Raw genomic sequence first — 16,011 nt, 5'->3', positions numbered from 1 at the left:
TCACATGTGCATTTTCTCAAAGATGGCACCCGTGACATGGGTACATTTGTGAGCGGGAGAATAAATCTCTTATACAACACCAAGAGTGACGCCGCTTTTAACAGTATTCCAGTCATATCGTGGCGTGTCAGCTTAATGTGGGAGGAAAGCCCGAAGTGATGCAGGTCTCAGACGTTTACTACTTTGGTGAAACCCACGACCGCGGGTATGGTGCTGACAAATCTAGAAACATAATCGGGGTGAACCGGGATTCGAACCCACAATCATAGGTTTCTGGCATGCCCAAGGGACGCAACTCTGCAGAGAGAATCGCGACGCCTTTGACGACTGGGCCACCCGTGCCCACTACAACACCAAAAAGCAAATGCCCCACGTTGTTTTCGAAAACTGAAAGTCACGCGTGACACAGCATAAATTAACCTCATTTCAAACGATCAACTGTTTCTATCGATTTTCAATTTGTTTTAATTCCTTTACCATGGCAGATTGAAGATATTTCTTTGTGGCAGTATCCTTCTGGCTTTTTACGTGTTTTATGTTTCCTCGTTAGGTTTTGTTCCACTTGCCTCCTGCTCGTGATATAAAACAAAATGCTGGACGCATAAACCACACATACCCTCGTGATAATGCTACAACTGATCACAATTTGGGTCAGAGGAGTAAAACGTATACACATACAATAAAATACAAACACTTACATATATCTGTGTTCGTGATAATCAACAAGAATGTACTTCTTTAAGTTTAGTTTGTTCCGTTGTTTGTCCCTGTCCCTGTGAAGGTAGACCCACAGATTGTGCTTCATTGATTGTCCTCATGTGTGCAGTGTGTAAATGTGCACCCTATTTATATAAAATCCAATAAATGAGACCTTCTATTACCATCCATGGCCGTATTTAAGTGTATTTGTTAAATAGAATCAACAAAACCCTTACCATAGCCACAAGAAATGTCTGCTGAAAGCGTCTATTGTACGATTGCGACTATATCATAAGCAGGTGTTTATGGATCACCATCTAATAGTGATGATACCTGGTGTTCTCGGAAAGGTGAGCTTATCCTAATGGACAGGTGGCACACACAAACACATGTAAAGCTAAGCGCATTGTTCACTTGAAAAAACACACGGGAACATATGGTACAAGTGAAAATAGTGAATTGCATCAGACATCATTTTGGTCACTGAATAGTCACCGAATCACGGTGGATTATGACTTTACAATGAAGAGTAAAACGTCTTCTTGACATAACACCCAAATGTAAGTGAAAGTCATATTATTTTATATCGGATGAAGTAGGACTAGGAGATGCCGTACAGAGACCTATACGTAACTTGCTATTTGATTACAGTATTTTCTGTTTTCTGTCATCTACGTTTATCTTATAGCTTTAAGAACGTTTTAATTGAACATTCTTGCATGCAGACACATGCATGTTTGTCTCCTGCAAATAGGACGAAAACAAGCACTGTCAACCTTGGACTTGACTAGGCTTTTAGCAGCGATAGGTCGGTTAGATTAGTGTCACCGTGTTGACCCACATTTGAACTGAACTCTATTACACTCGGGCTGCAAACTGCAGCATAAGAGGTACAGTATGTATATAATATTATATGCACATTGTATATACAGCTGTAGAAACGGCGATGTTGCAGTTGGGTTTGTTAAAAAAAGAGAAAGAAAGAAAGGAAAGATGAGGTACAAGTTAAACAGTAAAGATTGTAAGATACTAACATGAATTTACCCACTTACTTTCTGAATTGAGGCATAATAATCCTATAAATGATAGAGAGTTTCATTATTGTGCCTACTTTATGATTGGTCAATATTCACACATATATATATATTTATATATATATATATATATATATATATATATATATATATATATATATATATATATATCTATATCTATATCTATATATCTATATCTATATCTATATATATATGATCTGGTGACCACTCTTCTCCTTCTGCTTTATTTCCGGCACCTCTCGGCAAAGTCCGTCGGTCGTCGTGCTACAGTGTCAGTATATTGGGGATATGATGACATGCATAAACCAAGACAGCAAGCCTGACCACCCGATCCCGTTAGTCGCCTCTTACGACAAGCATAGTCGCCTTTTGCGGCAAGCATGGGTTGCTGAAGACCTGTTCTACCCCGGATCGTTGGTCTAATGTAATTAATCGGGGATCTGTGTCAGCGGAGATAGGGTTTATCTTATCTTTTATTGTCATGTATTAGTACAATTAGCTGTTAATAATAAAGCTGTGAACCTATTACCACGTTTCGATAATTACTTTATACTTTGTAATTACACACCTGAACATTGGAGCACAGTTCCGTGACAATTACTACTGTTCCTGATACCCAACTGCATCATCAGCCAAGTGTTATTCGTTTCCCACACACAAACAAATCTTCGCTTCAGTTATGTGCTCTTCTTCCATGACTATGTGAATTTGATTGGAAATCAATAAAGTCACAATAAAATTGGACATAATCAATTTTCATTGATTACGCGAGTAATTGTATCACCACATAACTGCGCTAATATACAACCAACAACACTATCCTGCTACTTCCGTCTGACCACAAATATCGCTGACATCAGCATAACACACGTGATGGATTAGGTCATTTTTAAATCGGAATACTTCTCGTTATATATTGTCCGGACTTGGCAGAATTCAGTGATGATGAGTTTCTCTAACCTGGTCGAACTAAATAGCTCAGGTGAATTAACCCCAGAAACTTCGTCAAAATAATGCAATCGAACGAAAATATGCCGTGACAATCTGTGAAGACCAAATCTGGTACCTCTCGCTGTGTGTGTGACCGTTTGTACCCCACACAAACACAGTATACTGATTCTGAGGCGAACAGTCCCTCTTTTATTCCCTGCTGATGGCCAGTCAGGGTAACAACAAGTGCCATCTTTGTAGTAGTTGATACCGCTAGATATCGAACCGCAACTTTCTGCTTTCCCGGTAGACGCTCTGCCTCTAGACCGTGGAGGCGGTTCTTACCCTTTTAGCGAACAGCTTGTGTCATCTCTGATTTTCAGTGGTCCATTCATATATTTTTCAGAGCTATTTTGCTCTTTACACCAAATAGAATCTCTTTTGTTGGATGGTCCAGATTTGTTATTCTCTGACATTGACGTTTATATAAACGTTGGGCTTTGGTCCCAGGGGAAGTCCCAGTTTTCAAAGGAGGCATCAGAAGGAAAACCATGCAAAATCCACATTCCAAATATTGCACGCGCAGCAAATCTGGCACCAAGTGACCCAGTGTTCAGATTTCAAAGGTGCATCATGAAGAAACCATGCATTATCCACATTCAAAATATTGCACGCGTAGCGCATCTAGCATCAAGTGATTAAGAGTGTGTTCAGTCTTCAAAGGTGCATCATCCCATTCAAATATTGCATGCGTAGAATATCTGGCACCAAGTGACTCAGTGTTCAGATTTCAAAGGTGCATCATGAAGAAACCATGCATTATGCACACTCCAAATACTAGTATTGCATGCGTAGCCCATCTTGCACCCAGTGACCAAGTGTTCAGATTTCAAAGGTGCATCATAAAGAAACCATGGATAATCCACATTCAAAATATTGCACGCGTAGCGCATCTAGCATCAAGTGATTAAGAGTGTGTTCAGTCTTCAAAGGTGCATCATAAAGAACCATGTACTATCCACATTCCAAAAAATAATGCGCAGCCCATCCAGCACGCGGTGAATCTGCGAGTTTCCAAAGGTCCATCACAAAAAGACATGCATAATCCACATTCAAAATACTGCATGCGCAGCTCATCTAGCAATAAAACAATAGCATCCAGATCTGGTACATTTTCACCTTTGTCAATACTGAACAAATGATGTCTCCCTATAACACCCCTTATGAACTATTTACTAAGATGATCGAGGCAAACTCCGTGAGGAAATACGTCTTGAGTGAATCATTTTTTTACAACTTGTGTGGTACAGTGTAAGTCACCCGGTACTCGCATGTTCAGTGGTTCAAAACATATTAATATAAAACATAATGCTGGACGCATAAACCACACATACGCTCGTGATAATGCTAAAACTTATAGTATCAAGATTTGGGTCAGAGGAGTAAAACGTATACACATACAATAAAATACAAACACTTGCATATATCTTTGTTCGTGATAATCAACAAGAATTCACTTCTTTAAGTTTAGTTTGTTCCGTTGTTTGTCCCTGTCCTTGTGAAGGTGGACCCACAGACTGTGCTTCGTTGACTGGCCCCAAGTGTACAGGGTGTAAATGTGCACCCTATTTATTGACTGGATCGGGTGGTCAGGCTCGCTGACTTGGTTTGATGCATGTCATCGTATCCCAATTACGTAAATCGATGCTTAAGATGTCAATCACTGGATTGTTTTACAGACCGTCTGCTACTAAGTGCGTTGTTAAACAACAAAACAAAGAAACAAAATATACTGAACAACAAAAGTACATGTGACGTTGAATAAGATTTAATGCAAAGTTATGTTTATTACCAAATCGGAAACAATTTCGGTTTGCAACAGATAAAAGACACCTGTAAGTGTTCAAATGGTTTAATTTGCCATACTGACTTCAGAAAATGCGTGATTTCATAAAAAAAACCATGAACATGCCAAAATGTCAATTTACAAATCAAAGGCGTGTGGGTCCACCTCTGGTTGCGATGCAAGCAACACATCTTCGTCTCATGGAGCATGTTTCGAAGTTCCTAGAGTGTCTGTGGAACACGTGGTTGACGTCGAAGGCGCCGATCCATCTCATCCCACATGTGCTCGATTGGTGAGAGATCAGGGGATGACATTCACTTTGTTTTGTTGAAGAGAATCCTGAAAAAGTCGAGCAATATGAGGCCGGGCGTTGTCATGTTGAAAGGTAATGCCTGGGCCATGACGACGCAAAAACGGTAGAACAACAGGGCCGATTATCTCGTCGCGGTAGCGCTGTCCATTGAGTTTCCCTCTGAAACTATCAAACGGGTCCGATCTTCTTCCATGACACAATGATTGACGTAAGATTCACCTCGACGTCGGTACACTCGAATCCGTCCATCTCTGTGGCTGGGGTGAAAACGAGACTCGTCAGTGAATAGAACTTGTCCCCACTGCATGGTCGTCCAGCGTAGACGCTGTCTGCACCACTGTAGACGTGCTTGACTGTGGTTTCCTGTCAAAATGGGACGTCTGGCGGGTCTTCTGGCGACAATCCCTGCACATCTGAGGCGGCGACGTACGGTTTGTGAAGATATTCGTCGAAGGCCAGGGATGCTTCTTGCAGTCAGTGTTGCTGGCTGGAATCGATTTCGTAGGTGTGTTGTCCGATTCCAGTTGTCTTGTCGATTATTGGTTACGCGTGGCCTGCCACTCCGAGGATGATCTCTGACTGCATTCGTCTGTTGCCAACGTTGCCATAAACACCAAATCGTGTTTCTGTGGACGTTAAATTGTCTTGCAACATCACGTTGACTCGATCCTGCTTCAAGCATACCAATGGCTCGCAGACGCTCATTTTCGGACAGGTGTGGCATTTCGTAATGTTGAATAACTGCGTAATTTTGTTGTTTTTCTGAGTGTTTTTCCTGAGTACGATGCTAAACAATGCATATGGAATCCCGTCAACGCACATGTTTATACCCATTCTTGGGTTGTGAAATGCATTGGGCTTGCATAAAAGTCCACTTTTGCATGGAATGCATGCTTTTCTGTAGCAGTTGCGTTGTTGTGACTTGATTCCATACATGTACTACAATATTGAAAACTAAACTTTACTTGTTTGAAAAATACACTAAAATATTGGTGTCACAGGAACTTTTGTTGTTTAGTATATGTATAATCGTGTATTTATGATAACATTTGACACTTCAAGAATTGTACATTACTTGTTGTAAATATTTAACGATACCATTGGATAGCTTATGTTCGGCGCCTTATTTTGATACTTACATCTTCGGTAAAGATACAGTAGTTAGTTTGCTATTCGTGTTTGGCTTTGGTTTTTGCATTCCCCGGGGCCCTGGAGCGATGTTCCTCGCTGACGTCCGCGCAATATATAGATTCACTACCACATCCTGGTTCAACTCGAAACGAAAAATGAGACGTCTTGAACGTGACAGTTCAAATGAAATTTATCTGCAAAATCACAAAATATAGATTCCTGGTCTCGGTTCCTGGTGATTGAGCTTCTGATCATGAACAAATCCATTTGTTGTCTCGAAAGATATATCTGGAATATGTGAGGAAGTCAGAAATGTTACTCGTCCTCGGACTGGCTCCCTTTTTGTGGAGTGTGACCGAAAACAACAATCTCTGAATCTGTGACAAAATTTGCTAATGTTGAGTTCGTTGTGTCCGTTCATAGGACATTTAACTCGTTTTTGGACATTGTTCGGGACACACCTCGTTGCTTGTCCGGCATGTCTGAACAGGATATACAAGCAGAGCTAGAAGATCAAGGTGTAAGACAGAATTGATGGTATTATCAACAATACAAATACCTGTCTGTTAACGTTTGACTGCACGTCCGTTCCACGGTCCATTAAGGCTGGTTAGTGTATGTCCCCAATCCACTCCGATGCTATACATGTCAGCAATTTGTACACGGGTCTAAATCCTGTCACAGCTCTGTGGAGTGTCATCGTTGTGGTGACAACCATGAACATTCAGATTGTCCAAAAAGGCATGAAATGTGCGAATTGTGGTGACAGTTTTGTTGCCTCGTCCAAGTCTTGTCCCGAGTGGGTTTACAGTCAGAAAATGTGATACTAAAGTATCAGAAAAATCATTTCATTTTCAGATGCAAAAAAAAATCTACAATTGCAATGTATATGTTAATAAAATTATTTACATGACAAAATTTTATATGAACTGTTTGAAACATCAACATAAATATCACTCACACTACTACCACCAATGCAGTACATGTACCGTTCTCCCTTGATATAATATCCTGATTGTTATGCCATGTTTTTCTCAGTACGGATTTCAGCGTGTAAAATTTCCTAGTTATAATACTAATGCCAGCTTGTTTATATATGAGTGATTGATGTCAATCTTGGAAGTGTATAAAATGGCATTTGCAAGTCATACTGCCATAACAAAATAGCTAATGCTCGAGTTAATGTTCGATTTGTTGCTAACTCCCAAGGTGGACAGAACTTAGTTTTCAACGGACACAGTTTCCGAATTAAGAACAGAAGAAACACCACCATACATTTGCGTTGCTGCAGGAAGGACTGTCCGGCGACAATCAACACTGCACACGACATCATCCCCACCTATCGTGACGTCCACAACCACCCAGGAGACAACAAAGATGTTGTCGTTCAAGAGTTCCTGGCAAATTTGAAAGACAGAGTTCGGACAGAGAGCACACCTGTTCCTACCATCTACCAAGAAGAGCTGACTGGTAAATATACAAATATTATTGTAGTCCAGTTAGTCTTATCACTCCATATAATGAATGTGAAAGTATTGATTGTTAGACATACTATGCTAATTTTATATTATGTTTTTTTCAGGACTGCGTTCCATTGAAGATGACGAAGTTATTCGCACAGTCCCAACGTACTACAGTTTCCAAGCGAGCCTGTATAGGTCCAGGTCGAAAGAATTCCCCCTACTTCCTCGCACCTCAGCTGGTCTGCAATTGCCACCAGCCTACACCCGGACATCTGCCGGGGATGAGTTCCTTCTACACCAAGACACCAAGATGCTGATTTTCACCACCAGTGAGAACCTACGACGCCTGTCCACTGCAGACACCTACTTCAGTGACGGCACCTTCAACATTTGTCCAGAAATATTCTATCAGCTCTACACAACCCGTGCCATGATCTTGAAGATGCAAGAGTCCTTAAGTTTGCGGATTATGTGACAGAACAGTGGGTGGAAACTGACAGGAGAGATGTGTGAAACCATTTTGGGACCCTGGGTTCCAGGACAGCCAATATCTTAGAAGGCTAGCACTCCAAGCTGAAGAAATCGGGGCCAAGTCATCCAAAAATATTTACATTGATTGACATTATCAAGACGTTCAGAGACATTAGTGATGCAAATTCAGGCCGGAGGAAGACTGCCGCCAAAGAGAAGGTAATATCTCCAAATTGACGACAACATCCTGACAGAGAAGGACAACTTGTTGACTGGCAGATTGAATATGCTGACGCTGTGGATGAATATGTTGGATTGTGAACTGAATATTTCAGCTGGAAAGTGAATTTGAAATGTATATTTTTTCATGCAATACGTAATATATCAATATGAAATATATGAAATTTTATGAAATATATGCTTCTGTAAAGTGAATTTACTGTTGAAATGTATATGAAATTTTATGAATCTGACAGAGAATAATTTTCTCTATATATACATGCAACAGACTATAGGTAATCCCACCTTTTGTTACCCACTTAAATTCGGCTGACTACACCTGTACCCTATAACAATAGGTGAGGGCACAGTGAGGTGTTCCCAACGTGGCTATGTAGTTAATCTTTTCCCTCGTCTAAGTAAACAAACTAAATGCATTGATCTCAGTTGTTTTCATTGCTAATCCCCACACGGAGAATCGTCCACTTTCTTAAAATAACAAACAAATGTTTGATGTTTATGAGAACATTACCAACATGTAGACCCGTGAAGATCCGGGTTAGAATTGGTCTTCAGCAACCCATGCTCCTTGTAAGAAGCGACTAACGGGATTGGGATATCTTCGTATCCCAATTGCGTTGATCGATGCTCATGATGTCAATTCACTGGATTGTCTGATCCAGACGCGATTATTTAAAGACCGCTGTCATATTGCTAAGTGCGGCGTTAAACAACAAACAAACACACATTACAGGTAAATACAGATTTATGTGTACACATTGTTACATAGACACTGAAAATATTTTGCACAATTGAAAACCTATAAAGTCACGCACAGATGGAAGCATTGTACACCAGCAATCGAAGGTCATTTAATGCTAATCCCGGGAGGAACCGGGATTCGAACCCAAAATCATAGCTTTCTGGCGTGGCCAAGGGACGCAACTCTGCACAGCGAATCGCGTCGCCTTAGACGACTGAGCCACCCGTGTCCCCGGACTTAGCAGTAACTTTGGTCTGGATTCAAAGATAGTTCCTCAAGAAAGCATGTGTTCTGACCCGTCTATACAAATGAAATAAAAGATGATACTCACAAAACATACTTGAATAAAATCAAATCCATTTTTGGAAATTAGTTCACGTTAAAACATCTTGTCACATCGTTCGATTTTAAAAATGTTTTTAAAGTCATATCTAGATCTGTATCTATAATTACTGCAATTAGTTTCCATCTAGATACAGGTGCACAACTACTCTGCTGAACATGACGGACAGTGGGCGCATATGTTACACCCAATCTGTGCAATTGCCCATTGCGTGCATTGGGCAGGCGGTTTGCCCAATTCATACAATGGGCAACACAGCTTGCAAACAATTATCTGCTCATTGTACATGCAATTTGCAATAGTTGTGAATGAACAATAATTCTCCAAATATTTAACAACATGGGCAACCAGTTTGCCATTTCACGCAATGGGCGGGTAATTGTCCTGCCTAAAGCACGCAATTGAAATTTGTATTGTTTTAGATGTTTCGTTTTTGATAAAGTAAACTCTATTATTAGGTGAATAAATTGTAATAAATAACAATCAAACAAATATGTGATATTAAGAAACTTTATTTTCTGAATCAAAACACATTTCTGCATATATAGAGTCTCTGAATCACGTCACCGCTCAGTTTAGTCACAGTCTGCACAAGATTTGTGGCTCTGGCCTGCGCTATTGCATCTCAAACCCGATTTCAAACAGGAGCACCTGTGTGTCAAGCAGTTGCTTCTGCATAGGCACGTGCGGTAACCCTGTCCACCATATACATAAACCAGCCCATGCTTGTAAGAAGGAAATGCAATTTTGAGAGTAGATATAGTTCAGAGAAGATCATCGTTTAGTAATTTAAAAAAGATAATAATGGTTGATCGATGTGTTTAGTGCGCATTAAAGTCTACATTTGATGTTACGAGTAGTAGTATTTTCGAGCCGTGTTTTATTTGCGTTTCACTGTTGTTAAGAAACCATATAAATAGTAATGTAGGATTAAATTGAATGTTAATGCATCCGTGTGTGAAAACAATTCAGTGATCAAATCTTTGTAAAATAACTCGGTGAATAGATCCTTATAAAAAAACCTTTTTCCTTTTGACTTCTATGAATAAGATTTTAAAAACTCATACACGTCACTGACCATTGCAACCTCTGCCCAAGGCATAAAACTATGAAATGTCTACACCATAGCGTCTATCCTAACTAAAGGTGTTTCACAGAAGAGCTGATGATCTTGATTTTATATGGAGTATACTAATCAAATCCAGATCCAAGATACATGATCATAAGCTCAAAGCAGAATAAACTTTTTTGCACGATTCAAGTACATGTATATCAGAAGCATTTATCTATGAATCAATAGTGATGTTACACAGTGATTGCGATAAGGCGAGCGTATCCTGCCCAACCGGTGATGACGTTTCCTACATATATCAATATACATAAAATAATTATATAGTCAGTATATAACGAACCTCAAGGCACATTTCTTGGTTCATGCACATTAGGATCAAGAAAAGAAGTACCATAACCGCAACTGCGTAGCCGAGTCCAAGGTTGGCTGAGCATGTGTGCTTGCATATGACCTCGCACTTGTTAGTTTCAGGCTTCTACATGTAGGAATTTTCCATTCAAATATTCTTAAAGCTGTAACATATACGTAGTTGACAGAAACACAAATACAGAGATAAATACAGCAAGTTGTCTGTAGGTTTCTGTAAGTTATCTCCAATTGCTAATTTATCCTACACAAATAACATGACCTTTCACATAAAGTTGTGTTAACGAATAAGTTTGAATGTTCATTGTAACGTCATAATTCTTTGTGATTAAGTGACTATTCAGTGACTTTCCAATTCCTCATGTATTTACTTGCACCGTATGTTCCTGTGTTTCTTTAGGTATACATTTGAGTCATCACAATTTGAAAGTGATTCCTAAACACATGCTTATGATATAGTCGCAATTGTGCAGTGGACTGCTAGATGCGACTATAGGGATCGGGTGGTCAGGCTCGCTGAGTTGGTTGATGAATGTCATCATATCCCAATTGCGTGGATCGATGCTCATGATGTCAATCATGTCTGGTTCAGACTTGACTTTTTTACAGACCACCGTCATATAGCTGGAATATTGCCGAGTGAGTGAGTAAGTATGGTTTTACGCCGCCTTTAGCGATAGTCCATCAATAGGAAACCAGAAGTGGGCTTCACACATTGTACCCAGGAATAATGCTCAGTGTGGCGTTAAACAACAAAGAAACAAACGAATGTCCACAATTATTCACAGTTGATTGTCTTGAATGGAACACGTGCTCTGTTTTTAAATCCACGAAACAATGTTGGAAGCAGGCTGAAATACCGGCGCTTTCAGATAGGTATCTTGTTCGCCCTGAACAAGTAGATAAGTGCAAGTCAGGTCGAGGACGACCTCGATTCGCCCTCGTCTGGCTCTATAAAAGGACAACCTACCTTATCTGGCTCTGTAAAAGGACAACCTACCTTGTCTGGCTCTTTAAAAGGACAACCTACCTTGTCTGGCTCTGTAAAAGGACAACCTACCTTATCTGGCTCTGTAAAAGGACAACCTACCTTGTCTGGCTCTGTAAAAGGACAACCTACCTTGTCTGGCTCTGTAAAAGGACAACCTACCTTGTCTGGCTCTGTAAAAGGACAACCTACCTTGTCTGGCTCTGTAAAAGGACAACCTACCTTGTCTAGCTCTGTAAAAGGACAACCTACCTTGTCTGGCTCTGTAAAAGGACAACCTACCTTGTCTGGCTCTGTAAAAGGACAACCTACCTTGTCTGGCTCTGTAAAAGGACAACCTACCTTGTCTAGCTCTGTAAAAGGACAACCTACCTTGTCTGGCTCTGTAAAAGGACAACCTACCTTGTCTGGCTCTGTAAAAGGACAACCTACCTTATCTGGCTGTAAAAGGACAATCTACCTTGTCTGGCTCTGTAAAAGGACAACCTACCTTGTCTGGCTCTGTAAAAGGACAACCTACCTTGTCTGGCTCTGTAAAAGGACAACATACCTTGTCTGGCTCTGTAAAAGGACAACCTACCTTGTCTGGCTCTGTAAAAGGACAACCTACCTCGTCTGGCTCTGTAAAAGGACAACCTACCTTATCTAGCTCTGTAAAAGGACAACCTACCTTGTCTGGCTCTGTAAAAGGACAACCTACCTTCTTGAAACTTATGTCAGGAAGTTGCTTGAATAAGGTAATTTATCATCCAAAACTGGCTCCCACAGGCGATATCGCTTGGGTGAGATCAAGCGATATCTACACTGTCGATATCGCTGCAATGAAATTGCATCACAATGCTTTGCAGACCATTGTGACGTCATTGGTTACCATGACGTCACAATCAATGGCTCTGATACTAAAGCTGTTAGCAGTACGTTTTACACTTAAGACACTGCTTATTACTGTCAACAAATTGAAAAAGTTGAAAGAATGATGTTGGATGATAAATAAAATCTCACCCTCGTGTCTTTTGATATCAAAGATTTCAACACTTGTTGATAAAGGTGGAAACAATCCTCGACAAGCCTCGGAGTTCTCCAACTCGTGTTGATATATTTGATATTAAAAGACACTCGGGTGAGATTCTCTATATATCCCAGAAGGGAATTAATGTCTGTGAAGACGCTTCTCACTGAGGAATTCTCTATAACGGAAGGATATCGATGGCGTCAAGCGCTTGGACTGAGCGTTCACTGTTAACAACTAAGGGAGGTTACGAGCGCTTCAATCTGAAGCAGTAACAATTATCAGAAATAAACTTACAATCTATACTCAACAACAAAAGTTCCTGTGACACCAATATTTTAGTGTATTTTTCAAAAAGTAAAGTTTGGTTTTCAATATTGGAGTACATGTAAAATCACAAAATGTCCCTTGAAAACGATTTACCCTAACAATACAATTGTATACATAAGGACCCTGAGCTATTGTGGGATGTTACACCTACCAAAGTTGTAAAGGCGGCAAAGTTCTTTAGACTTGCTTTTGAAAACTATAAAACTTTCCACTACCACATTAGATATCTTGAAGCCAAATGCCCGAGGCCCTCGATTTGTTGAAAGTGGTTTCCTATTCAAAGTAGGGAGCAGATGAAACAACCCTCTTGCACGTGTACAGGTCACTGATTCGTTCAAAGTTGATTACAGCTCTGGCGGGCTATGTAAAACGAAAATAGTTTATTTGAGGAGGCTGTTGAACCATCTCTTAAACAACGCCTTCTGCTGAACCATCTCTTTAACAACGCCGACTGAAAATGTCTTTACAATACATCACAAAATTGTATTCTAATAAATCTAAGTAAATTTATGACTGAGTATTTATCCTCTTTAGGAAGATATTTACAATGCGAAATCAGCTATTATTCCATCACTTGGAATAAGAATCACATCTGCCATTACTGCTGCTGATAATACTTCAACATGTAGGTCCCATCAAGCTTTTGTCACCTCTTCCTTGGCAACTGATAAAGCCAGATATAGACCTGACTTTAATTAACTTAAACAATTTCACTAATTTATCAACCATTAATTAAATTATGATTACTTAATCATAAAAATCAATAACGTAATCATAAGAAGTCTCATTATCATATATATAAGCATGTGTCTATGAATCAGTATCAAATAGTCATGGTACAAGGTATTCACGAAAAGGTCAGCGTATCCTGACACACTGATGGCCCCCGTCACAAACACATGCAAAAGTAAGTCAATTGGTCACCTGGAAAAAAACCCAGGACATCATGTTGGCCACTGATGGGTCAAATTTGAAATTTCCAACAATATCTACCAGAAAATATTTGAATCCTTTATTGAGGCCTTGGCTGTTGTAATCCTGATCAAACAACATTAGTCAGGTGTGATATACCGCTCTTTTAGAACTTTGTAGAAAGAACATGTTCAATTGTACCTCAAACGTACAATGAGCAAATAAACCACATCAGTAGAAAATATTCCAAGATTTCTTAGGCCAAAGATCAAGCGCGTCGAATTAGCCTTATGATCAGTTCACACAAAATAACACATTAATAACAATCTCCATTCACGGTTGTCACGGTTGTTCGTGAAACATACGAGTATAGCAAAGGTCAAATTTACTTATGTGACTGAGTGAGTGAGTATGGTTTTACGCCGCTTTTAGCAATATTTTAGCAATATCACGGCGGGGGACACCAGAAATGGGCTTCACACATTGTACCCATGTCGGGAATCGAACCCGGGTCTTCGGCGTGACGAGCGAACGCTGTAACCACTAGGCTACCCGACCGCCCCACTTATGTCACGAGAAAAAAGTTTAAGGAAGGTGGTGTCACACGAACTAAGGTCGAATGTAAAGGGAAATATCTCATGGTAAGTTCAATTGGTAGATCACATCAATCCATTTTCAGGCAATCTATTTTTCTCTTGTGTTTCATTCTAATTTGCAGCAAACCGGTGTGTGTGACATCAAAATGCCTGGAGCTAAGGACAACGGTTCTGCAAGTGGAAGGTCGTAAAGAAAAACATTACTTGAGGATATTTAAATGTAATATGCGTATGTAATATGTAATATGCGTTTAAGAATGGCCTGTTAATATTTTTCGGACACTTCGATGTTGAACGGCTTACCCTAATCGCAAACACCTGGTGTCATCCCTGACTTTCAGTGATCCATTCATATAACTTCAGAGGCATTTTGCATTTTATGCCCAAAGGAATCTGATTCGGCGGATTATCGAGACTGGTTATTCTCTGGCGTTTTATATTGTATATGATATTAATAACTGGATTGTCTGGCCCAGACTCGATTATTTACAGACCGCCGTCATATAGCTGGAATATTGCTGAGTGCGGCGTTAAATATCTAACCAACCAATTATATTGTATATCAATCAACAGATACTGTTGAATCGATGTAACGTGCTCATTATCTGTGAGGCACAGTTATACGCTGTGATTTAAGACCCTTGAAGATTCCGGGGTAGAATAGGTCTTCAGCAACCCATGATTGCCGTAAAAGCTGACTATGCTTGTCGTAAAAGGCGACTAACGGGATCGGGTGGTCAGGCTCGCTGGCTTGGTTGATGCATGTCATCGATCCCAATTGCGTGGATCGATGATCATGATATCAATCACTGGATTGTCTGGTCCAGACTCGATTATTTACAGAGGGCCGTCATATAGGTGGAATATTGCTGAGTGCGGCGTTAAACAACAAACCAACCAACCAACCAAATTCAAATGGAGATTTTAATCGTTAGTCGTTATATGATCCCAGTAATTGTACTCAGCTGGATACCAAATCTCTGGAGGTGACATACATTCGGCGAATCTGTCTGGACAGAGGTCAAGCGTTGCCCACGATGCCGCAAACATGTCCAACTGTGTTTCTGTTGTTACAAAGATCCCTGGTAGCACTTAGAACGTGTTTGCTCGAGTGAGCGCGGGGTCATGTAGTGCAAGGGGAGCTACCTGTCTTCACTCGTTGTCACGACCTTGCCGCGCGACACATGTGTTTTTTAGCTCCGGTAAAAGTGTCCCCGCATTATGTCATTACGTCACAGCAAGACTACATAGACGGTCAATATTGTATCATTTATGTCAGATGTAGTGGAATATTGGTTTCAAAGCCAATTCAACAATTAAATAATTTGATAATATTGTTGTTTATGTGAATGACGAATGTATTCGTCACATTTCCTAAATTTTATCAAATTGTACTTGTGGCTTTTGTTTAATAAATTAAAAACAAGTGACGTAAATAAGTATTTGTCGCCATAAAGAAGTCCCTCATCCTCTCCTGACAATAACATTGATTCCTCCAAAATAAA

This window comes from Haliotis rufescens, unplaced genomic scaffold (assembly GCF_023055435.1).
Source record: "Haliotis rufescens isolate VD_foot unplaced genomic scaffold, xgHalRufe1.0.p SCAF_2, whole genome shotgun sequence".
NCBI lineage: Eukaryota > Metazoa > Mollusca > Gastropoda > Lepetellida > Haliotidae > Haliotis > Haliotis rufescens.
The sequence above is the reverse complement of the archived record's forward strand: the minus strand, read 5'-3'. Positions refer to the sequence as shown.